At 33.0% G+C, this 26,851-nt stretch overlaps 1 protein-coding gene across 2 annotated transcripts in view; it reads left to right on the top strand.

Annotated features, from left to right (window-relative positions):
* Positions 1-26,851, top strand: part of tcaim (T cell activation inhibitor, mitochondrial) — a 74,748-nt gene that overhangs the window by 4,507 nt on the left and 43,390 nt on the right. For both annotated transcript variants that reach the window (XM_682578.8, XM_073925821.1), the window contains exon 2: positions 18,579-18,636. The gene's annotated coding sequence lies outside the window, so the exon portion shown is untranslated. The remainder of the gene's footprint in view (positions 1-18,578; positions 18,637-26,851) is intronic.

Genomic DNA, 26,851 nt, shown 5'->3' with positions numbered 1-26,851 from the left:
ACACTCGCGCGCGCGCGCGCACACACACACACACACACACAAATGTTTTAAATCACTTGAGGGTGAGAAAATAATGAGAAACCTGTAGTTTTTTTGGGGAACTATCCCTTTGCGGTTAATTGTAGATGGTCATTGTACGCAATAATTGAAGTTTTATATTTTATTCAGCAATTATTGATTGATTGAAGAAATTAATTGATCAAATGAACAAATTAATTGATGAAACTATGGGTGAGCTATCCCTTTATTGTACTTTCATTGTACATTGTAGCTTTTCATCGTATACAACTATTGTATATCTATTTTTGAACTATTATTGGCTAATTGAGGAAATGAATTGATGAAATTAATAAATGAGTTGATGAAATTATACATTTTCCTACTAAAGTAGTCAATGGTTTAAGGGTTTCAGCATTATTCAAGATATCTTCTTTTGTGTTCAACAGAAGAAAAATAAATCATTTTTGGGTGAACTATCCCTTTGCGGTTAATTGATGCTTTTAATACTTGTATTTCTATATCTTTTCAGCAATTATTGATTGATTTAGGAAATTAATTGATCAAATTAAGAAATGAATTGATGAAATTATACATTTTCCTACTATAGAAGTCAATGGTTTAAGGGTTTCCGCATTATTCAAAAGGTCTTCTTTTGTGTTGAACAGAAGAAAAATACGTCATGAATATTTGAAACCACTTGAGGTTGAGAAAATAGTGAGTAAATATTAATTTAGGGGGTGAACTACCCCTTTAATATACTTTAGTGTGGTTAATTGTACGCAATAATTGTATTTATATTATTTTTTTCAGCAATTATTGATTAATTATAGAAATTAATTGCTAAAATTAACAAAGGAATTGATGAAATTATACACACACAAAAAAATATTGTGCTTATGAAATCTGACACTCACCCATGTTAAAGCAACACAGCCGATATCCCACGTAATGGAAGCATTAAAAGTTATTAATAATACAGGGAGGACGATTGTGTGTGTTGAGCATCTGCATTCCCCGAGGGTCTCGTGAAGCAGATGTGTTCTATACCCATATCTCTCTGATGGCGGTGTGTAGGGTTTCCCTTCATTTGTTTCTCCTTCATTTCCATACACACACACATACACCAGCATGTCATGTACATACTAGTGTTCAGGCTCACACACTCACACACATGTCATGTGACCAGAGTGGAGTCTCCTCTGAGTTCTTTGTGTGTAGCCTCTCACGCTGTCACACTTGCTGTATGTGTGTGTGTATGTTCTCTGTGGCTCCTGCTGCATATCTGCACACACACTCGCTGCGTGGGCTTTGTGTGGGTGGAGAAAGTGGAGAACAATGATGGGTTCTCTTGTCTGTCTGGTCGCTCGTTTGTATGTGTGTGTGTGTGTGTGTGTGTGTGTTTGTGAGGCTCCAGTACACAAAGGTAAGCACTTTCTTCTTTCACTCTTTGTACTGTATTTACACCTGGTGCCATTTCCTGGAAGATTTATTGTATGCTTGATGCTTTGCTATTATATGGATCGCATAATTGAATTCCTACTCATCGTTGAACGCAAAGTCAATGATAAAGGAATACATACGTAGTTTAAAAGCGTACCTTTGGAATTGATTTCCAGGCTGTCTTTGTCTTCACACCACCCACTTGCCACATGCGTTTCTTAAATACAAGATGGAAAATTAGTTCATCAATTCATTTTATACATCTCCATCTATACCTTTCATCAATTTTCTGTATGTTTTCAGTCTCACATTTATTTATTTACCAAGATCAAAGCATGTTACACTTCCCAAAGACCCACATTCCATCACACTCATTTACCGGTAGGTTGTCTGGCCTTTCCTCTTTCTTTCTCTCCTCTCCTCATTGTCCTCCTCCACCGCCTGACGGAAATGCGCTGGAATCTGTGCTCGCCTATTTCCATATCAAAAGGTGAGGTATCACCATGGGAGTTATTGGCGAGGAAATGTTCGTAATTATTATCACAGGGGTTATATTAGTTCTGCTGGACATAGTTGAGACCAATATGGTTTGATTGAAGATTAATTGAGCTTCTCCTATAGGTCTCACCTCGGCTCGTAACTCTATCACGTGTTTTCAGATGCCGGAGCTTGAATTGTTTTCAAATCTGAAGAGGTATTGATTGCCATTTTTTATCAGGAAGAGCAGGATTTGGTAGCTTTTGTTCTTTATTATGTAGATAGTTCACACAAAAATGAATAAGTACTCATCATTTACTCACCCTCAAGTGTTTCCTTTGTTTTGCTGATGACTGTAGCAGATATTTGAAGATCAATAAAGTACTACAAAGGTCAAGGGCTAGCTGGCTTTCAGCGTTCTTCAAAAAAATCTGCTTTTGTGATGATTAAAACAGAAAGACACTCGAAGAGGTTCGCTACAAGTTTTAAACAAATGTATATTTTTGGGTGAACTATACCTTCAAGAAAAAAAATCCTTTGTTTGACAAATTTCGAATTACAGATTCACACATTTTTTCTAAGATAAGAATGCAGTGAACAAAAGCACATGTAGAACAGTGAATCGTTGCATTGTACCTCAATGTGACAAAAACTTAAATCATTATTCTGTGATGAATGAGAAATATTTAGTGTAATTTGCATTTATTAATCAGCAAATTGAAAAATATAAATATAAAATATAATCAGGGTTTCTGCAGGTTTCACCAAGTCAGATTTAAGACTTTTTGTGACCATTTTAAGACCATTGTGAACAAAATGTCAGACTTTTACAGGGCAAAACAGTAAGGATTTTTTGTAATAGCCAATGTTGCTCATTAAAAATTAAATGTAGATATTTCTTAGCCATATATTTTAAATAATGTGTCAAAACAAGTAAACTCTAGTCATCTACATATTTATTTTTATTGGCATAATTCAAAATTGATGCGCACCATACATTTAAAAGTAATATTTGTAGAAATATATTTGTAAAAGATAATTTAACCATATTAATAAATTTGGCTTTAGTTGAATATTTTTTTAGATAGATTGTTGGTCGTAGTGATCGGGTAGCTTTACATGGACAAAGGCAAAATAAGACCTGTCTAAAAAGTTTTTAAGACATACAACACCATATTTCAGCGAATTAGTTATTTTAAGACTTTTAAGACCCCACAGACACCCTGATTATATGTATATGTATATGTATATGTATATATATATATATATATATATATATATATATATATATATATATATATAGAGAGAGAGAGAGAGAGAGAGAGAGAGAGAGAGAGAGATAGATAGATAGATAGATAGATAGATAGATAGATAGATAGATAGATAGATAGATAGATAGATAGATAGATAGATAGATAGATAGGTAGATAGATAGATAGATAGATAGATAGATCTGTCTGTCTGTCTGTCTGTCTGTCTATCTATCTATCTATCTATCTATCTATCTATCTATCTATCTATATATCTATATATATATATATATATATGTATAAAGATGGCATCCACTTTAAATGAAATATACGAATGCACTACACACACTATATCTCTCAATGCATTAAAGCTCAAAGAGTCATGGCTTCTGTGTTCACTAGAGTGGAAGAATTTGGCTTGAACTGTAGACTCAGCCTCACATGAACTCGCTCCATCCCTCCCTTCACTTCATCTTTCTTCACCTCCTCCCCATCTCATCCGCTCCCCACGCTTTCATTTCTGCAGCTTAGCATGCTACAAAAGGGTCAGGAGCGTAAATCACACTCTAAATCCATGTTAAAACTGCTGAAGATTTACTAGATTTCATCCTCGGCAGGAGCTACCTTTTTCTGACAGCGTGCCTAACAGATGTCAGGGGAAATTGGGATTGTGAAGTTGATGTAATATTCGCTTTCTCAGCTGAGCGGGGAAGGGTGAAAGAGTAAAATGAGTGAAATTTATCCGACATCTTTTGTTCGGATTAATTTGGGACTGATTAGTGTAGCATTGAAAGATTTTGTATATTCATATTTTTGAAAAAGGTAAAACAAAACTGGTCTAATATTGCAGAGGAATTTGTAGGAATAGCCAAAAATATGTTGGATGAGACAAAATTATTGATTTGTTAAGGCCATAAGTTATTAGAATATTAAGTAAAGATCTTGTTGTACACAGTACAAATGCTGGCTTCCACACAATTCCTTCATATTGTCCCAACACAAATCGATTAAGTTAACCTAATTGTTTTTATATATTTAAGTGGATTGAACATAAAACAATTAAGGCATGCCCAAAAAACATAACAAGTGTGTTGTTTCTACTAGGGATGGGTTGATAGACGATGCCATCGTGCATCGGCGATAGCCATCACGATGCTGAGCCAGCATCGCAGATCCTCCACCCCCATCGCAGCAGCAACCCGCTCGCAAAAAACACACACTTAGGCCCTGTTTACACTAATACATCTTAGTTTTAAAATGGCATTTTAGTATGAAAACTGGCGTTTCATGTAGCATTAAGCCCTCCATCCACACTATACAGCTGAAAACGCACACACTCTGTCATGAACTCTAGCATATGCGCACATCTGAGCTCCAGGCAGTCAGAGGGTGTTTTGAGCACAAACCCCAGAGAGCAGTGCACGTCAGACAGTTTATCAAGGATGTAGCGCGGGAAATGTGATGTTAAATGTGATATGTGTTAAATGTGATATTTAATTAACCTTGTCTCTAACGACTCTTCAGTCCTTTGAATCTATCAGGTAACGTGTCACAGCGTCAGTGCTTCAATCTTTCGTTTTCACGCTTGTACTTAGTAATTTAAGCGAAAACCTTAGATGCTGTTGATTGGTTCCTGCAAGTTTGTCGACGCCATTATAACGTACAGATCACTCTGCCTCATGTCAGAGTACTGTAGAAAAGGTGATTGACAGGTGGTCATTTGTGTGTAACTTATCTTTATTTATTTATGATTTGTTTATGGGTAAAACAAAGACCATGCGGGTCAGGTAGTTAAATCGGTAGGCAATAAATAATTCATTTGTTTTAAATTAATTAATTATTCATAAATAATTAATTCACCACCGCCTACAATGACAATGCCATCGTCCATCGTCCAACGTAATGTTTCATACAATGTCAAATTGGTCGGCATCGCCCAATCCTGGTTTCAACTCATTTTGAATAAGTAGTTTGAACAAGCGGCAAAAGTCCTTTTTTGAGTATGATAACACTTTGTACATTTCCTACTGTAAATCTATCAAAACTTTATGTTTGATTAGTATTATGCAGTTGAAGTCCCCATGATTAGCCCCCATATTTATTTTTACCCAATTTCTGTTAAACGGAGAGCAGATTTTTTCAACACATTTCTAATCATAATAGTTTTAAAAACTCATTTCTAATAACTGATTTATTTTATCTTTGCCATGATGACGGTAAATAATATTTGACTAGATATTTTTCAGGACACTTCTATACAGCTTAAAGTGACATTTAAAGGTTTAACTAGGTTAATTAGGTTAACTAGGCAGGTTAGGGTAATGAGGCAAGTATATGTATGATGGTTTGTTCTGTAGACTATCTAAAAAAAATTGCTTAAAGGGGCTAATAATATTGACCTTAAAATGGTTTCTAAAAATTTTAAAACTTCTTTTATTCAAGCCGAAATAAAACAAATAGGACTTCTCCAGAAAAAAGAATATTATCAGACATACTGAACATTTTCTTGCTGTGTTAAACATTATTTGGGAAACATTAAAAAAGAAAAAAATATCAAAAGGGGGCTAATAATTCTGACTTCAACTGTATATTGTTAAGAGTTTAATGTGGACAACTTTTAATGTAATTTTCTCAATATTCAATATTTTTTAACCCTCCGATTCCAGATTTTCAGTTAATTGCATTTTCGCCAAACATTGTCCTGTTATTACAAACTATCCATCAGTAGATTTCCTTTCAGATGATGTGTGCATGCTTTTGTAGTCACAGATGTCTAATTTCTATATACTAGATATTTTTGTCTTATATACAGCAGGGAAAATAAATATTGAACACGTCACCATGTTAATCAGAAAATATATCATCTGCTTAGAATTATAAGGTTCTATCTGACATTTTTGTCAAAATTGAGTTATTGATATACTCTTATTAAAACAACTTAATTACATTATGTGATGTTGTTTATCAATTGTTTAAATTTTAAGACTTTTTATTTTAAAAACAAATGTTACACATGTACTGTTTGCTATGGAATGCAAAAACTTTAAAGCTCAATATTTTAAAATTATTCAGAATGCAGAACCTTTTAAATTCCAAGGTGACAATATTTCTAAAGGTGTGGTTGGCTTAAAATTTTCCCTGGAGGTTGGTAACAACCAAAGGAATCCATACGAGCAAAGAAAACAAATCTAATTACTTTACAAATTAAGTTATGCTTAATAAAATGGCATGACGCAGGGGGAAAGTTTTGAACACATGAAGAAAAGAAGGTGTAGAAAGGCAGTGAAGGCCCAGACAGCAGCTGAAATCTCTCAGTAGTTAGCAACCCTCTTCCCTTTGTCATTGTAAATGAACATCAGCTGCTTCAGTCAAACATCTAGATTAGCAGGAGGATGAAGACGAAACCAGGGTGGACATTTCAACAAGACAGTGATCCAGAACACACCCAAGGAAACTCTCAAATGCTTTCAAAGAAAGAAAATCAAGCTGTAGAATGGCCCAGCCAATTCCCAGACTTGAACCTAATAGAAAACACAAAATAAAGCTAAGATTTGATAGACGAGACCAACAGAATCATCAAGATTTGTACACTCTGTTAAAGTCTGTAATAACTGTAATTGGCAACCAGTGATAAAGCAAAGAAAAGTGACAATATTTGTATAAATTAAAGGTATAGTTCACCCAAAGCAAAAAAATCTGTCATCATTTATTCACCCTTTACTTGCTCCAAATTAATTAGATAATTTTAGAAAGAAGATATTTTGAAAAATGCTGAAAACAACTAACCATTGACTTTCATTTGTTTTTCCTACTACGGAAGTCAATGGTTACAGGTTTTTATATTTAAGAAACTCATAAAGATTTAGAACAAGCAAAGATTGAGCAAATAGTGAGTCAATTTGTACTATCCCTTTAAAGTCATCAACGTTGACACTGCAAATTTTGATTTCACATAGACTTTAGTGCCAAAGAGTTCTGCTTGTGTCATTTAGGAATAATGCTGATGGAAATTGCACAAAAAAGTCAATATTTATCCACTCAAATTGCATAGCTGGTGTATAAGAGGATTAGTTACATGGCATTAGCGTGCTGTCTGCATCATGAGTGTGTCGACTCTGGGATTACGACATGAGGATAATTGACATTCTTCATGAAATGCCAGAAGACAAAATATGATGGTAATAATAAATTTGTGTTTCAAGAAGTAGCCTAGTGATCCGCACTCATTTACATATTTGTGTATTGATGCTATTTTAGTGGACATTCTTGGAGAAACAAAACTACAAATGTTTCAGGGTGCACTCCAAACAAAATAAATCACAATCAAGTGTTTATAACCTTCTGATTTTATTTTAATTAATTTGTCAGTTTTTTAAAATGGTGCCGGATTCCTTAGAATTAATCTAAATCTGTTAAAATTAAATGTTATTAGATTTATTCAGTTAAAAATATGAATTTGATATAAATATATTAGGAAAAGCCAGATCTAATTAGATAAATTCTACCAGATTGGTTTCATTCAGTGACAAACTTGCTGGAACTCCACACAATATATTATATCCTGTGTGTTTTAAATTAATAAACACATTAACAATTAATAACAAATGTGTTAAATGACATTAGATTTAATTATATTTTTAGATAAATCTTGATCTTATTTTTTTTTATTTGTGTTTAACTAATTGAGGAGCAGGGGAAGGAGGGATGTCGCAGAGGAAAGTGAAAGTGAAAAGCAGGCAGGGAGTGATGCGTGTAAGAATCGGTAAAATTAGGTGCCATAGGTGGATTTAGGATCCAGATTCAGGATCTGGCTTGTTCAGGCACAAATTAAAGCCCTGTTAAAAACACTAAAAATACAGTACACTTTCATTATTTCTGTCATAAATCTATTATTTAAGGTATTTAAGGTAAACAACATAATATATAACTAATATATAATAATGACCGGATGCTAATAAACGGTAAATGGTTGCAAACAATTTATATGGGATGAATTAAAACAAACTAATTAAGTTGAACGTTACTATTTCATTTTATTTAGCCCATATAAATAGTTTGCTACCATTTACCTTAAAAGGCACCTATTTTACCCCTTTTTCAAGATTTAAGAGAAAGTCTTTTGTGTCTCCAGAATGTGTCTAAAGTTTCAGCTCAAAACACCCATCAGAGTATTTATTATAGCTTTCTGAATATTGAAATTGTTTGCTCTGAGCACACTGTAGCTGTTTTTGTTGCCTGTGCCTTTAAAGCTAGTTCTCCCTGCCCACCAATCCCACATGCCTGTCAGAATGTGCCTCATTCTCCGGCTGTGTCAGATAAACAGCACAGTGACAGACATGAAGGAAGCAGACCTCATTTAATGTTTGCGAAAAATACTACAGTAAGAACTTTACCAATGATTATTTGATGTATTTGTTGTTGAGTTAATTCAAGCCTTTCTGCAACGATGAGTCACACACAATGTCCTCACAAAGTTCACACACACACAGCACACTTGTTTAACTTTGCACTGTTTTTGCACAGCAAATGTGACAGGAAACACGTTAATATCCACTGCTGTGTGAATATCTGTTATGTTAATGTCCAAAACAAACCTGATTTAATGTCCACAAAGCAGGATTGAAGCGTCTTCTTTTAAATTTGTACTGACACATGGCTGTGGTGATAAAGACAGTAAATTCGCTGTAATTCATTACAAACATACACTGTTTTAAAAACGTTTTAAACTTGTAAAACTCACTCTTGATCACATTTAATGATGATTGATGATCACAGAGAGCTGAACAGACCTTTCAATCTTGTTTGTCTTGTTTATATGATTATACATGTTACTACGGAGACATGTTGATACCCGTGTGTCAATCAAATCGGTAGGCGGGCAAACCCCACTCCTACGTCACATTGTAGTGGGCCTCAAAATAAATAAAGAGACTTATCATCTTTATACCACCCCAATATTACTGTGGACACACTATACCAACACACAGTTCTGTCCAAACAGCTTACAAAAGATGACTTTCATCATTGGTGCCTTATAAAACAATTTAGTAAATCTAATAAATAATTTTTTGTTTAATGTAAAACGCAATTTTACAGAGGTTCAACACAATTCCTTCCTGTTGTTTCAGCACAAATCATTTAAGTTAACATAGTCCCTTTATATATATATATATATATATATATATATATATATATATATATATATATATATATATTTTTTTTTTTTTTTTTTTTTTTTACTTTTTATATATATATATATATATATATATATATATATATATTTTTATATATATATATATATATACATATATATATTTTTTTTTTTAAGTAACGTTTTTTTTTTTTTAAGTAGGTTGAATACAAAACAATTAAGTTGTCCCCAAAAAACAGAGAATTGTGTTGTTTCAACTAATTTTAAATAAGTTGTTTTAACAAGCCACAAAAACATTTACAGGAAAAAAATGAAATATAACTATAAACCGTTTTGGTCATATGGCCCAATGATAATCATTTTAAATAACTGTGATTACAGTCACAGCCAAAATAATCCTTATTATGATTTTGCCCACAATTGAACAGCCCCAAATAAAAAATTTGTTTAAAATCAATGAACTGAACTGCTAAGATTTGGTAAACGGTTGCTGTGAAAGCTGAATTTCCAGCCTGATCTCACGAGGAAACGTAAGTGTTTTACGTTTTTGTAATTTGAATGAATTCGAACGAGTTGACTCGTACGAAAATGTATGATTTTAAAAAGGAGACGTGGCACCTGACCCCACCCCTAAACCCAACTCATACTAAATTGTAAGAATTTGATCGTACAAATTCATACAAATTAGCCACTAAATCAAAAAGTTACGAATTGCCGTGAGATTGCTTTGGAATTTTTGTGGTTCTATAATCTAAAAAGAAGCTCTTCACATGTATTTAATATCTCTGTGCTTAAACAGAAGGCAAGACCTGAATAACCAAATCATTCTGTTGCCCGCTCGCTCTCTGGATCTTCTCTGACCTTTTCTCCTCACCTTATAAAAAACAACGGCCTTCACAATGATATTTGTGTGCGGCACAACTAAACTTCACAGCTGATCCGTTCAGCCATTAGATCCTGCTGTACTTTGCACAGTGGAGATGGAGTGACACACAAAGGGCTTGTAGCACTAGTTTGCAGAGGCTGTTCTTCTACAGGATGACATTGCTTGTGCCCGCGGCAGTCTTAAATGGATTTCACACCCATACCTCCTCAGCGGGAGATTTCTCTGCTGCTGGGCCCAAACTTAGCCACAAACTGTCAGCAATTTTTGAGTCGCTGCTTGAGGATCACAGACGCTTTCTTTGCTTGAATTTTGAGTTAGAGAACTGAAATTAAGAGAAAATATGTATTCATTATAGGGTGTTTTTTTTTTAATTAATTTATTCTTTTTTTTTTTTGGCTTAGTCCCTTTATTAATCCGGGGTCGCCACAGCGGAATGAACCGCCAACTTATTCAGCACATTTTTATGCAGCGGATGCCCTTCCAGCCACAACCCATCTCTGGGAAACAACCATACACACTCATTCACACACTTACATTACGGACAATTTAGCCAACCCAATCCACCACATAACAAATTTCCTGTCAAAGACAATAAAGTTTACTACTACTGCTACTACAACTACTACAACACTTATCTGTTTTATTATGATTTGCAGTTTAAAATACCCTGTAGTTTCAAATATAAAAAGAAAACACTGAGTTTTTCTCTGTTAAGAATTTATAATGCGGTCTCCGTCGCCATCTTTTGGCGCAACCGTCTTTGCTCTGCTCAGTATGACAGGCTGAGCGCCGCCAATCTTTAAAACCATAAATATTTAAAATAGGCACTATCCTTATAAATAAACTGCATCGTTGCAATCTAAACAACTACATTCTTGCCTAAAAAACCCTCAAAAGTACATTATGTTGTCCAACAGCTGCAATATTTGTCAAACTGTGGTGAGTTTATTGATCTGCTGTCACTCTATGTGGGTGGAGTAATACACAAAAATGAAAAGGCTTTAGGAGTGCTGTTAGTTGCAGAATATTGCATGGCTTTCAGCCAATCAGATTCGAGAACGAGACAGAACTGTTGTATATTGCAATATATATATATATATACATATATATATATATATATATATATATATATATATATATATATATATATATATATATATATATATATATAATTTTATAATAATAATTTTTAATAATAATTTTTAATAATATTTTTCCGTTTCAGGTTTCCAAAATTATTATTTTTATACTATTTTTAATGGAAAAATGTAATCATGTAAAGTAACTTTTATTATAATATTATTAGTAGTAAAATTATTATTCAATTATTCAACATATTATTATTATTATTATTATTATTAGTAGTAGTAGTAGTAGTAGTAGTAGTAGTAATAATAATAACAATAATAATAATAATAATAATAATAAATCAAAAAATAAACCTTTAGGACGTAAATATTCCAACCATAAATAGATTATTTAACTACCAATGAGAAAACCAATACGGCCACTATGATAATTTACCAAGCACACACCATCTTTACTAAAATGAAACTCCAGTACCACACGTTTAGTTTTCCTTTGATCTCCTTTACAAACAGACACATAAACGCATGCTAAAAGACATGTACTCACAAATTCATCTATTCAGATTTCCTTAATTCCCTCTCTCAGAGACAGACTTCACTTGAGTCCTGCCAGAGCGGGAATCGACTTAACAGAAGATATTAAATGAAAAATAATCCCCCGAGTGTCGAGAGCTCTGGAAGGAGAGGCAGAAGAGGAAGAGTCTGATCTCTGAAAGAAATAATACTAAAAAGACGCAGGTTTAAAACTTTAATGGCAATCGTTCTGTCAGTGCTGTCTTATCATGTGTGTTTCCCTCCTCGGCTCTTTCTGAGGTAATATTCATCACGTCACGCTGAAAGAATAATTATCGGTCTTTATGTGGAGCGATGTGTTGATCTAGATAATGATACGGGTTCGCCCCAGAAGCCGCCTAGTCCGTGTGGCGAACTATATTTTTATACAATTTAGAACAGGCAGCAATCATTCGGTTCAAGCCCCCGGGCGTCACAATAATTCTGTAAAATTAAAGTCTCCTTTTTGGCTTGCTCCAATTTCCTATCCTAATTTTAAAAGCTCGCGGACTGAGATTCCTTTATCAACTTCCAGCGAGCCACAAGCGCTTCCCGTCTGCGTTGGAGACATATCACTGGAGATCTCAATTAAAATCATCAGGTTAATGGAAATAATTAGACTTTTCACTGTTGGTTTGGCTTTCTTTTTCATTTGCTGTGGATGTTTAGTATATTTAGTGTATTGTTGCTACTATGATGCTATTTTATTAATAAGCTCAGTGATGATAATAAATATGACGCTTCTTTACATATGTTGTAGATTAGACATGATGGGCTCTATTTTAATAACCTAGGTGCAAAGTCTGAAGTGCAGGGCGCAAAAGCATTGAGGACGTGTCAGAATCCACTTTTGTTATTTTAGGGACTGAAAAATACGCTCTGTGTCGTGACACATGGTCTAACAGGGTTGAGCTTATTGTCTTAATGAGCTCAGGGTGTGTTTTGAGCATAAACCAATCAGAGTCTCATTTCCAATTCCCTTTAAGAGTCAGTTGCGTTATGTCATTTGCTGTTAACATGGCAGACTTTGTAAGTAAAAGAGCTGAATGCTTTACTAGCGAGAGAACAGTTAAACACACCATCTGCAGCGCAAGGATAAAGAAGGAGCCTCCTCCATTCGGCCTTTGCTTTCACTTTCCATTTCTCTCTTTCGTGGATAAGGAAACGGTGTTGTCAATGTAATCTAACGGCAATTTGTAACTTTTAATTTAGTGGCTAATTTGTATGAATTCGTACGATCTGATTCATACAATTTAGTACGATTTGCTTATCACCCGATGACAGTTGGGGTTAGGGATGAGATCAGGCTGATGTTGTATGAACAGACATTCATTAGCCTACATAATTCATTTAGTTTGTTAAGCTCAAAGATTTGGAGTTATATCCAAACACACATGCTATGCCCCATATGGTCTAAAACCACCCAACAGGTGGACAAATCTTGGCTTGTTTTTATTAAAACAAATATAAATATGCATATAATAAATAATACTATTAATAATTACAGTATACAAAAGCAAAATGTCGTGATGAAACTAAAAAATCCCCCCAAGATGAAGAAGGCATGGAGGAAGTGGTTTTTATATTTATGTAGAAAGTAATAATTTTGTAATATTTTATTCCTTTAATTATTTTTCATTTGTAAAGATATTTGTGTATTAAGCAATGTTTAAGCGAGGCGCACAACTAACACGCTCGACGCTGGACTTTAGACCTGCCTTCAGCTGGCCTATTGCACAGTCTATTTTAGTTTCTCAAAATAGCAACGCGCCAACAATGCGCTTTAACACCTATGAGTCCTCAAAGTGGCGCAAATGGATTTGCTATTTAAATAATGTGGCGGAAAACGAAAAAATTAAGGTTGCGCTGGTCTGAAAATAGCAACATGTCGGGGCAAACACGTCTTGTGCCTTATTGCGCCGGGTGTATGATAGGGCCCTTGCTATTTACATGGCTTTGTAAGTGGATAAACTGAACACTTCACTAGCGAGAAAACATACTATCTGCAGCATGAGGATAAAGAACGAGCCTCCTCCATTCAGCCTCTTTACTTTTACTCTTTACTTTACTCCTTTACTTTGGTAATAAGGAAACGGTGTTGTACTCACTCCACTGAAGACATCCATTAGCCTACATGTTTAATTTTTTTTGTTAAGCGCAAAGATTTGGTTCAAAACTATTTTTAAATTCAGTTCTAATTTCCAGCAAATGAAAAACTAAACAGTAATGTGGTGAAAGTGTGGTCAAAAAAACACAGTTATATCCAAACACATGTCCTATTCTTATGCACAATATGGTCCAAAACCCGACAGGTGGACAAATCTAAACTTCTTTTTATTCAAACAAATATAAATATACATATAATAAATAATACTGCTAATAATAATAATAATAATAATAACATTATACAAATGCAGATGAAAAAAGGTCACACTTTATTTTGATGATGAAAATAATATATAATGAACTTCCACTGATAAATATTTGAGTCGCATCTTTCTTGCTAGATAAATCCTCAACGTTTTAAACAAACGCATATTTGCGAGCATTGTTTTCTGCGTAAGAAATCACTCTTATCTAAAATCTTCTATTTGATGAATTTAATTAAAATATTAATTGTAAAATGTGCTTTTTTTGCATTGTTCCATTAATGATTAATATCACATTCATCCTTTTTTTTAAATAATTTAATTATTTTCTACCTTTTTTTTTTAATAAAAAATAACATTAGCCAAATCATCAGTCAAGGATCCTTGTCCTTCAAATAATTATATTAACAATCATTTTAATAATCAACACAATTATGCTCATGAATAAACCATAATACTCATAATACAAAACCCGTATCTGCTGAAGGAATAGCATTTCCTGTAGTGTGAGATGTGAATGCTCGCAGATTGAATCAGCATGCAGGAAGCCGGCAATTATCTGAAAGAGAGAAGGTTAATGTACTGTACACTTAACCGTCTATCAGCCTGAAGCCCACAACACAATGATCTTTTAAAGTCACTAATGGCTTTCTGGGAGAGAATCAACATGCGTGTGGAAAAACAGCTGTGCCAGACAGTCTCTCTGTGTGTGTGTGCGTGTGCATGTGAGCGTGTGTCATGCTGTGTTTGTGCCTACAGTCGTCACCTGATTCAATAGCCTTCCAGAAATAAAGACAACACACAAAAAATGGACATTTGTTAATATATATATATATATATATATATATATATATATATATATATATATATATATATATATATATATATATATATATATATATATATATATACATATATATATATATATATATATATATATATATATATATATGTATATATATATATATATAATGGATTTATATAATACATTATATTTAATATGTATAATGTTGTTTTTGGTGTGAGGAACCATAATTATGAATGTATAATTAATTAAAATCTTTAATTAAAATTATTAAAATAAATTAAAATTTATTACAGATGTAAAATAAATAAATATATAAATTATATATTTATAAGTAAATAAATAAATTTGATATATATATATATATATATATATATATATATATATATATATATATATATATATATATATATATATATATATATATATATATTTAATTTGTTATTGATGTTATTTTTACATTTTTCATTTATTTATGTTAGTTTTTATGTTAATTATTTATGTTATTGTATGTTATTTATTTATTTATTTATTTATTTATTTATTTATTTATTTATTTATTTATTTATTTATTTATTTATTTATTTATGTTGTTATTTATTTGTTTATATTATTTATTACTGTTATTTTATGTTATTTATTTATGTTGGCTTTTGTGTTATTTGTGCTATTTTTATGGTATTTATTTATTACATTTTTTTTTTTTTGATACTTTAACTCAACAAAATATTTTAGCTGCTTGTTCAAACTACTTGTTTACAATGAGCTGAAACATCACAATTATTGGGGTTTTTCAAAGAATTTAATTGTCTTAAGTTTAATCCACTTCAATTTTTAAAAACAATTTGGTTAACTTAATTGACTTGCGTTGAGACGACATGAGGAATTGTTTTCGACATGAACTTAGTTACACTATAAAAAATGGCAGGATCCACACGATCGATTCATTTTGGGAAAACATAAAGAAATTAGGTTAACTTATTAATTTTTACTGATATAGGTTGATTGAACATAAAACAATTAAACTGTCGCAAAATAAAATTAGGTCTTGTGTTGTTTCAGTTCATTTTAAGCAAGTAGTTTAAACACACAGCAACCGTAAAACGTTTTGAGTGTATTGAACTTGTATAGATACAGACAATTCTGCCATTATTAACTTGATTCAGAGTTAGGGAAAGGAACTAAATTAGTAATTCGTCTAACCCAGCACAACTACAACACTGTAAAAAGCGATTAGTTGACTACAGTTAAAAAAGTGAGTAAACTTGCTGAATTGTTCAAATTAAGTTAAGCCAACCTAACAGTTACAATAGGTTTACTTATTTTATTTTTAGGTAAAGTCAACTTGTTACTTTTAAGGCTCATTCACTTTAAGTAAAGAATCACTTTTTACAGCAAGAAAATTATTTATATAATATAACTAAAATGCATTGTTGACAATATATTGACAATATGTGGACAATATATCGATGATAACAATACATTAACTACAATTTTTAGTCCTTTTTCTAGAAAACACAGTAAAAAGCCATGATGTTTTTCCTGCATTGAAACTCATCAAACTAAGTTAATCTTGTTCTAACCATAATTTTATAAGTTATGCAAGCTGTTTTGAGTCAGTTTACCATAATGAAGTTCAATGGACTCATAAAGTTAATTTCATTCAGCTTAAAAATGTAAGGCAACCAGGATTTTTTTACCGTGTATTAAATATCTGCGCAAACAACATGCTAATATAATAATAATTGTTGTATTAATCAATCAATAAGTAGAACTGAGAAATACCACACATCTACCATCAGCCATGTACCATTTAATAAAACCCAATATTGTCAATTAGAGAACATTTAGGGGATTTTCCTGTAAAAACACAGAACAATAACTCACACAAAGTCATGAAAAGATGAATCACTGCCGCGTCCAGTGTCACACGCTCACAAATCAGATTGTTTTTATATTTTTGTAAATATATTCCAGCCCAATTTATTCAATCATGTGATCTCGGCGGCGCGAGTGAAGGGAGAATCACTCATGGTCCAGTTTGTCAGCTTTTTGTCCTTGAATCAGTTAGTCAATTAATAAACAATGGGGCCGGAACAAGCGGCTGGAGAAAACCTGCGCTCAATCAATGAGTGTAATCATATGGCTTAAATCTGATATCGAGCCCAGTGTGAAGCGGGTGATTAATGACACTGTTAACTTGGAGAAACAACCCTCTCTCTCTCTCTCTCTCTCTCTCTCTCTCTCTCTCTAACAAACACACTTTAAAGGATAGAACTGACACTGTGGAGAAGTAAACTGTGAGTGGAAGAAGTAATAAAACCAGAACCTGTAAAAAAATGCTGGGTTCCACACAATTGGTTTATGTTGGTTTTATTTTTACAAATTTAAGTTGATTTATCATAAAATAATCAGGTTGTCCCAAAATAACTTAAGAATTGTGTTGTTTCAACTCATTTTAAATAAGTAGTTCAAACAAGTAGCTTTTCCCAGAGATGGGTTTCAGCTGGAAGGGCATCTGCTGCATAAAAAATATGCTGGATAAGTTGGCGGTTCATTTCACCGTGGCAACCCCAGATTAATAAAGGGACTGAGCCGAAAAGAAAATGAATGAATGAATGAATGAATGAATGAATGAATGAATGAATAAGTAGCTTTTTTCATGTAAAACCACAATGGAGAAATGTATATACAGTAAGCCACCATTGACAAAAAAGGAGAAGATTTTGCAATATTACACAGTGTTGAGACTGAGAACTCTTTTGAAACAAAAATGAACTCCAGTATAAGTGATAATAGTCCTTTTTGTTTAAAGAGAGAAACTAATTTTCATATATTTACGCAAAAATTATGTTTGCTACATGTTCAAACGACTTATTTAAAATGAACTAAATCAATACAAACCTTTAGGGTTTTTTGGGGCAACTTAATTGTTTTATGTTCAATCCACTTGAATTTGTAAAAACAATTAAGTGAACTTAATCAATTTGTGTAGAGACAATATGAAGCAATTGAGTGAAAACCCATTGGTCAAAGACTTTGTCCAATTTTTTGATATCTTAACTGATTTATTTACATTCATTATTCATTTTTTTTTACAAAGCAAGTTATTATTATGGGTCTTAAATAGAGTAAATTGCAGAAATACAAACGTCAGCTTTTCTTTTCTAGAATTTATATATTCTTTATATATATATATATATATATATATATATATATATATATATATATATATATATATATATATATATATATATATATATATATATATATATATATATATGTATTGTAAGTTGTAAAAAAATTGTTAATGTTTTTTGTCAATTGTTGTTTTTCAAAATTTAATATTTATTAATGTAATTATATATACAGTATATATTTGTATGTATTTATTTATTTATTTATTTATTTATTTATTTATTTATTTATTTATTTATTATTTTTAATATTTGTTTGTGGTTTTAAACTTCATTGTAATTGTGTCAACAAAATGTCGAAAATGTTATTGTTTGTCTGTGCAATATCATCTGAGTAATGATGTCCCCTCTGTTTTCTTGCAGCCGTCAGAATGGCTCTTCCTCCATGATGTTACAAGAGACTGAGTGCATCCTCAAATGTGTAAGTGTATTGCAATAATAATAATAATAATAATAATTATCATTATTATTATTAAATATTATTATTATTATTATTATTATATCAGATTTTCTTCATCTGTTAATGCACACCTTGCATGAAACCAAGTATGCTTTATTTCTAAACAAAAAAGTTAATGTAAATTATTTCTGGAGGTTCCTCTTTTTATCATTAAGAACAGCAGCTGAAGAGTCTTTGTCCTGTTTCTAGTTCAAATACCTCAAAATTCCTAAATCAAGAAGCTTTTTCAAGACAAGTAATAAATATTGTTTTTTTCAAAAATAATTAATCAAAATTAAGTGAGTTTTTCTCTTAAAACAAGCTAAATATTCAATGGGGTATAAGTGGAAAAACGTTATTCCAAACTAAAACCAAGATTATCTTGCTTACCCTATTGAATATATGGGGAATCTTTAGGTAGGCTATTTGCTCAGGGTTAATTATGGCATGCTTCCAAGGTTTTAACCATAGAGGCGGCAGACGTCTTCTTGCCAATAATTGAAAAAGTTCTGTAAAATTTTAATGAGAAACCCAGAGGAAATAATTTTTGCAGCATGAAAGTATTTTTTATTATACTCAATATTTTTTGATTTTAAAAAAGTCTTTGAAAGTATGTAAAATCTTATACTGTTGTGACGGTAATCACAAGGATACAAGATTTTACTAGCATACTTTCACAGATTTTTTTTTAAATAAAAAAATCCGACTACAATAAAAAATAGTTTTATGCTGGAAAAATGGTTTCTCCTGTGTTTCTCATCCAAATTTTGCCGAAATTTTTCAATAATTGGCGCGAAGACGTCTGCCGACACTGTGATGAAAACCTCTGAAGCATGCCATGGTTAACCGTGAGCAAATACCTTAAAACTCTCTGTTACATTGAACCCTGTTACTTTGTGCCCCGTGCTCCCCTACATACACACTTTAAAACACACAAACGCACGCCTTTATTTATTCTCATTCTTTCTTGCTTTGTCAATATATCGTACTGCATTCTGCTTAATAATCAATTTAAATTATGCAAAAAAAAAAAAAAAGTAATTAGGACGATTCAGTGGCGCAGTAGGTAGTGTTGTCGCCTCACAGCAAGAAGGTTGCTGGGTCGCTGGTTCGATCCTCGGCTCAGTTGGCGTTTCTGTGTGGAGTTTGCATGTTCTCCCTGCGTTCGCGTGGGTTTCCTCCGGTTGCTCCGGTACAGGTGAATTGGGTAGGCTAAATTGTCCGTAGTGTATGAGTGTGTGTGTGGATGTTTTCCAGAGATGGGTTACGGCTGGAAGGGCATCCGCTGCGTAAAAATGTGCTGGATAAGTTGGAGGTTCATTCCGCTGTGGCGACCCCGGATTAATAAAGGGACAAAGCTGACAAGAAAATGATTGAATGAATGAAAAAGTAATTAATTAAATAAAAAGCGGCATTAATATGCGCCCTCTCATGGTAGGTAAGCACAATGCGTACAGCTATACTTCCGATTTGATCTGAGAAATGACTGGGAATAATAAACGACAGAAAACGGTCAAATTACTTATAAAAAGTAGAACAATATAATAAGAAAACATTAGTTTTCAACATCTTAGCATCTTTTAACATCTTAACATAAATAGAAGTGAATGAGACCGGAAGACTCGCGCCAAAAAATTTCAATAGCTGCACCCGCTCGTACATGAAGAACAAGGTCAAAGTACAAACAGATAAATCAAAAACGTCTGCAAAAATCGAATAAAATAGGCCAACGGGCTACAATAATCCTCCCAGTGAATGGATGATCCTCTTACTGCTTTGTCACGCGTCGCACCGTGTGGCCGAGTGAGCGTGTGTAGATTTTCTTAGCTCTCTTTGTTTCGACTGACAGGTAGAAGAGTAGCCGCGTGCCCATTGTGTGCACGCACTCGTGTCTGTGTGTGTGTGTGTGTCTTTGAATGGTTTGAAAGCACCAGGCTGCTATGCCAACAGATCTTTTCAGCAAATATAACCCCAACAGCATGCAGGCTCCCTTTCATTTCTTTTATTTTCCTCCTCTCTTTCTCCTTCTCACCCCCGCCGCATGCGCTGACATTAATCAGATTATCAATCAAATAAATGTAGTCTTTTGAGGCTTCAGCTAAATCTTCTTTCTTTTTTATTCTTTCACTCTTCGCAAAAGTCATTCCAAGCTTAGGCTAATCTAAAATAAGAGCTTTCGATTTGTCTGTTTCAGTGCATTGCTTGTTATTGAGTTAATAAGTTCCCAATTAGGAAGCTAATCATTTCTTATATTAATATTGTATGAAATGTTTATACATGGAATCAGTTAACCTCTTGAATTTATTTATAATGTTCAATCATATGTAATGTTCTGTTTAGTTTGGATAAGTTATATACAGTTGAAGTCAGAATTCGTTCAATTTCATTTTTAAATATTTCCCAAATAAAGTTTAACCTTTCTGTCGAGTTTGGGTGAAATCTGACCGATTTACAATTTAAAACACTCATAAATATTGTGTTTTACATCTGATTGCCTCAAGGCCTCATGCTATCCTCCACACCAGGGGCGCAACAGCACATTTACTGATGGGTATGCGGCTTCAACTTTTACGTGCCCCCCTTCAATCCAACTATATTTTAAAACAGGCAAGTGATAAAAATGTGGACAATATTTCCATCAATAAATGAAAGATATTTTTTCATAAAGATATCAATATGCTTCATACTATTTCAGTTGTGTTCAGAACTGCGAAACTGTATTTTTTGAAGTAGTAAAAAGTATAATTACAATAAGCAAGTTAAGTCGCAAAGAAATGCATCTCATACCACCCCAAACTTCTTCTCAATTTAATTTTCCCTCACTAAATGATTATAGCACCTTGACTAGCCTTGCTTTTGGACTTTTTGTACTACATTTGTCAAAACAAAATGATAGACATGGGAGTCTTAAAGGGCAAAAGAACATTGCAATTACTTCTCACATGCATACTGAGAAGTGTAAGGTCTGTCTTTGCAAGAACAATTGACTGAAACTGCTAAAAGTGAAATAAAAAAGATTGTCAAATGTTTAGTGTAAAAAAAAAAACAGAAACAAACTGTGTGAAATGTTAATAATAAATTCATAAAAATATGTATATGGTATGAAAAATGGGGGGAGGGGTGGAATGATTTTTTAATTTAATAAAATACGATATTATTCGCGTATAAAATGCTAAATAAACATTTTTAACAATATGTATATATATATATATATATATATATATATATATATATATATATATATATATATATATATATATATATATTATTTGAAACTTTTAATATGGATAATTTAAAAAATAGTTTTTGCACAATGGCGCCCCCCATGTGTGGCGCCCCTATGCACCGCATATACTGCATACCCCCTTTTTGCGCCACTGCTCCACACTGTGCACTTGAACCTATAAAAGTGATGATCACTTCTTTCATTGAATTCTGAGTGTTTTAATCAACCTTGTTACATCTGTGGTGTTCCTGGTCAAAAGTGACCGCCATAGGAAATGAATGGGTATCCAGGCTATATTCATTCATTAGACAGAAAACATCCCCCATACACACCACCCCAACTCACTCAGTCACTCACTAACTCACACATTTCAGACAGAACAATGTCTTTTGGTACACATCTCTTTTCTTTTTTGCCGATCCTCCTGCCTGATCTCACAAGGAATAACTATTTTACGTTTCACTCTAAAAAACCTGGGGTTATTTTTTCTACCCAAATCTTGGGTTTGGGCATTGGGGTAATTTTGCGGGTTATTTTCAGAGTCTTGGGTAGTTTCAACCCAGCTCTTTGGATCAAATCAACTCACAGCAGGGGCTGACTGGGATACCACATATTATGTACTAATTTGTATAAATGCAATGAAAATAGTGTAACATAAACGCAGATTCCTTGTGTTTTCTGATTAATAAAATTAGATTTATGCTTATAGCAGCCCTTCGTCAGACCTTTCTGAATTTTGAAATGTCTTACTAGCATCTTTTGTACACCTGTAATCAAAGCTGCACATCCCCCACTGTACTTCAGTGATGCCTAGTCAAAACAACACAATTGCTGGGTCGTCTTTCGCAGGCATTTTAGGATCAAATTATCCTGTTATTTAAGTAAAAATAACCAATTACTGGGTAGAAAAACAAACCATTTATGGGGTTAAAAATAATAACCAATTACTTGGGTTAATTTAACACCTGATGTGTTCTGTCCTATATTTACCCAGCAGTAGGGTTAAAAACAAACCAATTTGGGTTTTTTAGAGTGTTGGTCAGTTTAGTGACTAATTCTGTTTTAGGGGCAGACACTTTTTCACACAGGGCTATTTAGTTTTGTATTTTGTTTCCCCTTCATTTAAAAACTGCATGATGCCTTTGCTTGTGCTATCTTTAGCCCCTTTCACACAGTGATACCGGTAAATATCCGGAAAATTTCCAGATCGACTTTACCGGTAAATTCAAAAAAACGCTGTTCACACAGGCGTGGACGTTACGGAATTTTTCTGGAAAAGAGCATTCAAACATTCATTCCAAAATACCGATAAATTCTGACATCATTAACCAGAAATGAGGTCTAAAAGGCTGCGCTTGTATTTGTAAACATTTGACTATGTTATAAACTCTGTGCATGGATCAGTATTGTAAACAACTTCGATGAAATCATATAGAGAAACACTTTCACATGTCGAGATGTACATGATATGTGTGTGTGCTGGCGCTCACCGGCTCCTTCACGGGCACACGCGACGCATCACGCAACTTAAGGAAGCAGAGCTTGAAGGTAAACAAACAACGACTTCTCATAAGCATCTCATCGATGATTTTTTACACAGTTGGCATTAAGAAGGAACATAGAAATGTTATCTGACTGACATCTAGCAGCTAAATGTGTCTGGAAAAATATTCAAAGGCTATTATTTTTCATAAATCGTGCGGACATGAATGCGTCTGACTGTTGTGTCTGACTGATTGGCTAAACAGACGTCTCACGTCAGCATGTTCTAGAACTGCACGCGATCTTTCCGGCAATCTTCCTTCTGCGTTCACAAAAGCGCAGCATTTCCGGAAAATTACTGGTAATGTTACAACTTCTCTTTTTTCGGAAAATAGCCAGAACGAATTTACCGATATTTTCAAAAAGGGCCTGTTCACAAATACAGACCTTTCCAGGAAATTCTCAGAGGTCTGTTTGTGTGAAAGGGGCTTTTGGCTAACATTTAATGTTGTTTCTTGATCAAAAACAATAAAGAATTTCAAAAATAAGAAATCAAGAAGGGGGCAAATACTTTTTCACACCACCGTATATCTACTGCCCTTAAGCTCTTTTACTCACACATATTTAACACCGCTAAATTGAAACATTATTTTTGAGCCATTTAGCGACCTATCGGCCATCATTAGCCATAACTGCTAATCGTTACATAATGTGGTTAATGTTGTGTGCTTTGCCTCTCATGTTAGAGCAGCCTTTTTTTTCCAGCCCTCCTGCCTCTCATAATGTGTCTGCTGTCAATCAAAATCTTGTTCAGCAAGATGACTGATTTTATCATGTACCACGCAGCTCCACTGATTCTTGTGGTTATGGATTTTTTAATAGCACTGATGATTAGGCGAGATGTTGACGGTGGGGAGGAGGAGGGGATGAAAATGGCTGCAGAATGACTTGCATTTTGTGGATTCTACAGGGAGGCTTATAATAACAGCGGGACTAATTAGCAGAAGACGACTTTAATGGACTTTCTCGAGCATTTCCAGTGAATGTCCTTACCGTCCGTCTGCTCGGTTTAGCAAGACATACTGTAGAACATGAAAAAGTCTTGACCATATTTTTTATGTAAATATGTATATTTATTTCTTGTCTTTGTAATGATGGCAATATTTACATATTATTTCACTATGTACTATAGTATTCAGCTTAAAGTGCGAGTTAAAGGACCTATTATGCAAAAAATCACTTTTATAAGAGGTTTAAACACAGTTGTGTGGCAACAGTGTGTGAATACAACCAGCCACTAATGGTAAAAAAAAAAATTTTTCTTACTTGGTGAAAACTGACTGTAGAAACATTTTGATTGACATTTTCCCTTTGTACATGTCATCAGAGTGGGAAAGCCCCGCCCATTAGTGATGATCTTTTTCTCATTAGCATAGACAGCCCTGAGTGAGAAGCAGCCATCCACCATTAGATTTTTAGACGTTTTAAATGTGCAATAGGAGTTTATAGCTCCACCTACTATTAAAAAGAGGGCTGGGAGCATAATCTCATTTGAATTTAAAGGAACAGTCACCAGAATTGCATATTTTGGATCAAAGAGTAAAAGAGCAAGTTTCAATAATTTATAAAAACCTTATTTGAGTGGTATTTTGAGCTGAAACCTCACATACAAACTCTTGAGACATCAGAGACTTATTTTACATCTTGGTTAAAGGGGTATAATAGGTCTACTTTAAAGGGTAATTAGGTTAATTGGGCAAGTTAGGTCATTGCACAACAGTGGCTTTTAAAAAAATAAATATATAAATCTTCTTAGGAGGGCTGATAATATTGACCCTAATTATTCTCTCTCTCTCTCTCTCTGTGTCTCTTGTCAAGTTAATTACCATCTTATATTACTACTTAAGTATTTATTTAAAAATATTTGTATTTTAAATGTTTTACTGCTAATATTTTTACATTTTATGTTACAGTTTTATAAACAATGTTATGAGATTAATGTTTTAAATGTACAATTTTGAGAAATATGAAATATTTATATATTAAACACTGCTTTTATTCTTCAAAGTAAAAAAAATATCTAAAAAAGTCTCAAAGTCTGACCATATATGTTAAATAAATATGTGAAACAATTGTCTTATCTTTGTAACGATGGCAATATATACTTATTATTTTGCAATTGACTATAGTATTCAGCTTAAAGTGCAATTTAAAGGGGACCTATTATGCAAAAATCACTTTTATAAGAGGTTTAAACACAGTTGTGCGGCAACAGTGTGTGAATATAACCAGCCACTAATGGTAAAATTATATATTTTTAATCTCACTTGATAAAAACAGACTGTAGAAACAATTTGATTGACATTTTCCCTTTGTACATGGCATCTGAGTTGGAAAGCCCCACCCATTAGTGATGATCTCTCCCTCATTAGCATAGCTGAGTGAGAAGCAGCCATCCACCATTGGATTTTTAGACGTTTTAAATGTGCAAATCGGAATTTATAGCTCCACCTACTAATAAAAAGAGAGCTAGGAGCATAACCTCATTTGAATTTAAAGGAACAGTCACTAGAATGGCATATTTTTGATCAAAGAGTAAAAGAGCAAGTTTCAATGAGTTAAAAACCTTATTTTTGTGGTATTTTGAGCTGAAACCTCACATACACACTCTACGGACATCAGAGACTTATTTTACATGTTGCTCAATGGGGCATAATAGGTCTACTTTAAAGGCTTAACTAGGTTAATTGGACGAGTTAGGTTAATTAGCCAAGTCATTAGGCTTAATAATATTGACCCTAATTATTCTCTCTCTCTTTCTTTTTTTTCTCTCTCGTCAAGTTGATTACTATCCTATATTACTACTTAAGTATTTATTTACAAATATTTCTATTTTAACTGCTTTACTGTTAATATTTTTACATTTTATATTACAGTTGTTAGTAACACTTTATTCTGATGGTCCATTAGTAGACTGTCTGCTTAATATCTGCTGATACTGCTCCTTCAACAGACATTTAACTCACTATAAGAAACTTTGCAAGTACATATTAACTTACACTAACCTCAACCTCACAGTCTACTGATAATCTAATGAGAATAAGTTGGCATGTAGATCCAGTTTAACTTAAACAGACCATCAAAATAAAGTGTGTTCCAGTTTTAAAAACAAATGTTATGAGATTAATGTTTTAAATGTACAATTTTGAGAAATATGAAATATCTATATATTAAGCACTGCTTTTAGTCTAGCCAAACTAAAACTACTTTTTTCCCAGAAGACAAAAGATTATAAGAAATACTGTGAAAATGTATTTACTCTGTTAAGCATCACTTGCCAAATATTTGAAAAAGTCATTGAAAATGCATATTATTATTTTTATTTAGTACTGTCTTGAGTATGATATGTTACATGAGATGTTTACACACAGTAAACCCCAAAAAGTAACTCAAACCATTTGAGGAAACCGATTGCAACAAACCATTTAC

The sequence above is a fragment of the Danio rerio genome, chromosome 16 (genome assembly GCF_049306965.1).
Source record: "Danio rerio strain Tuebingen ecotype United States chromosome 16, GRCz12tu, whole genome shotgun sequence".
In the NCBI taxonomy this organism is placed as follows: Eukaryota; Metazoa; Chordata; class Actinopteri; order Cypriniformes; family Danionidae; genus Danio; species Danio rerio.
This window is presented reverse-complemented; position numbering and strand designations above follow the sequence as displayed.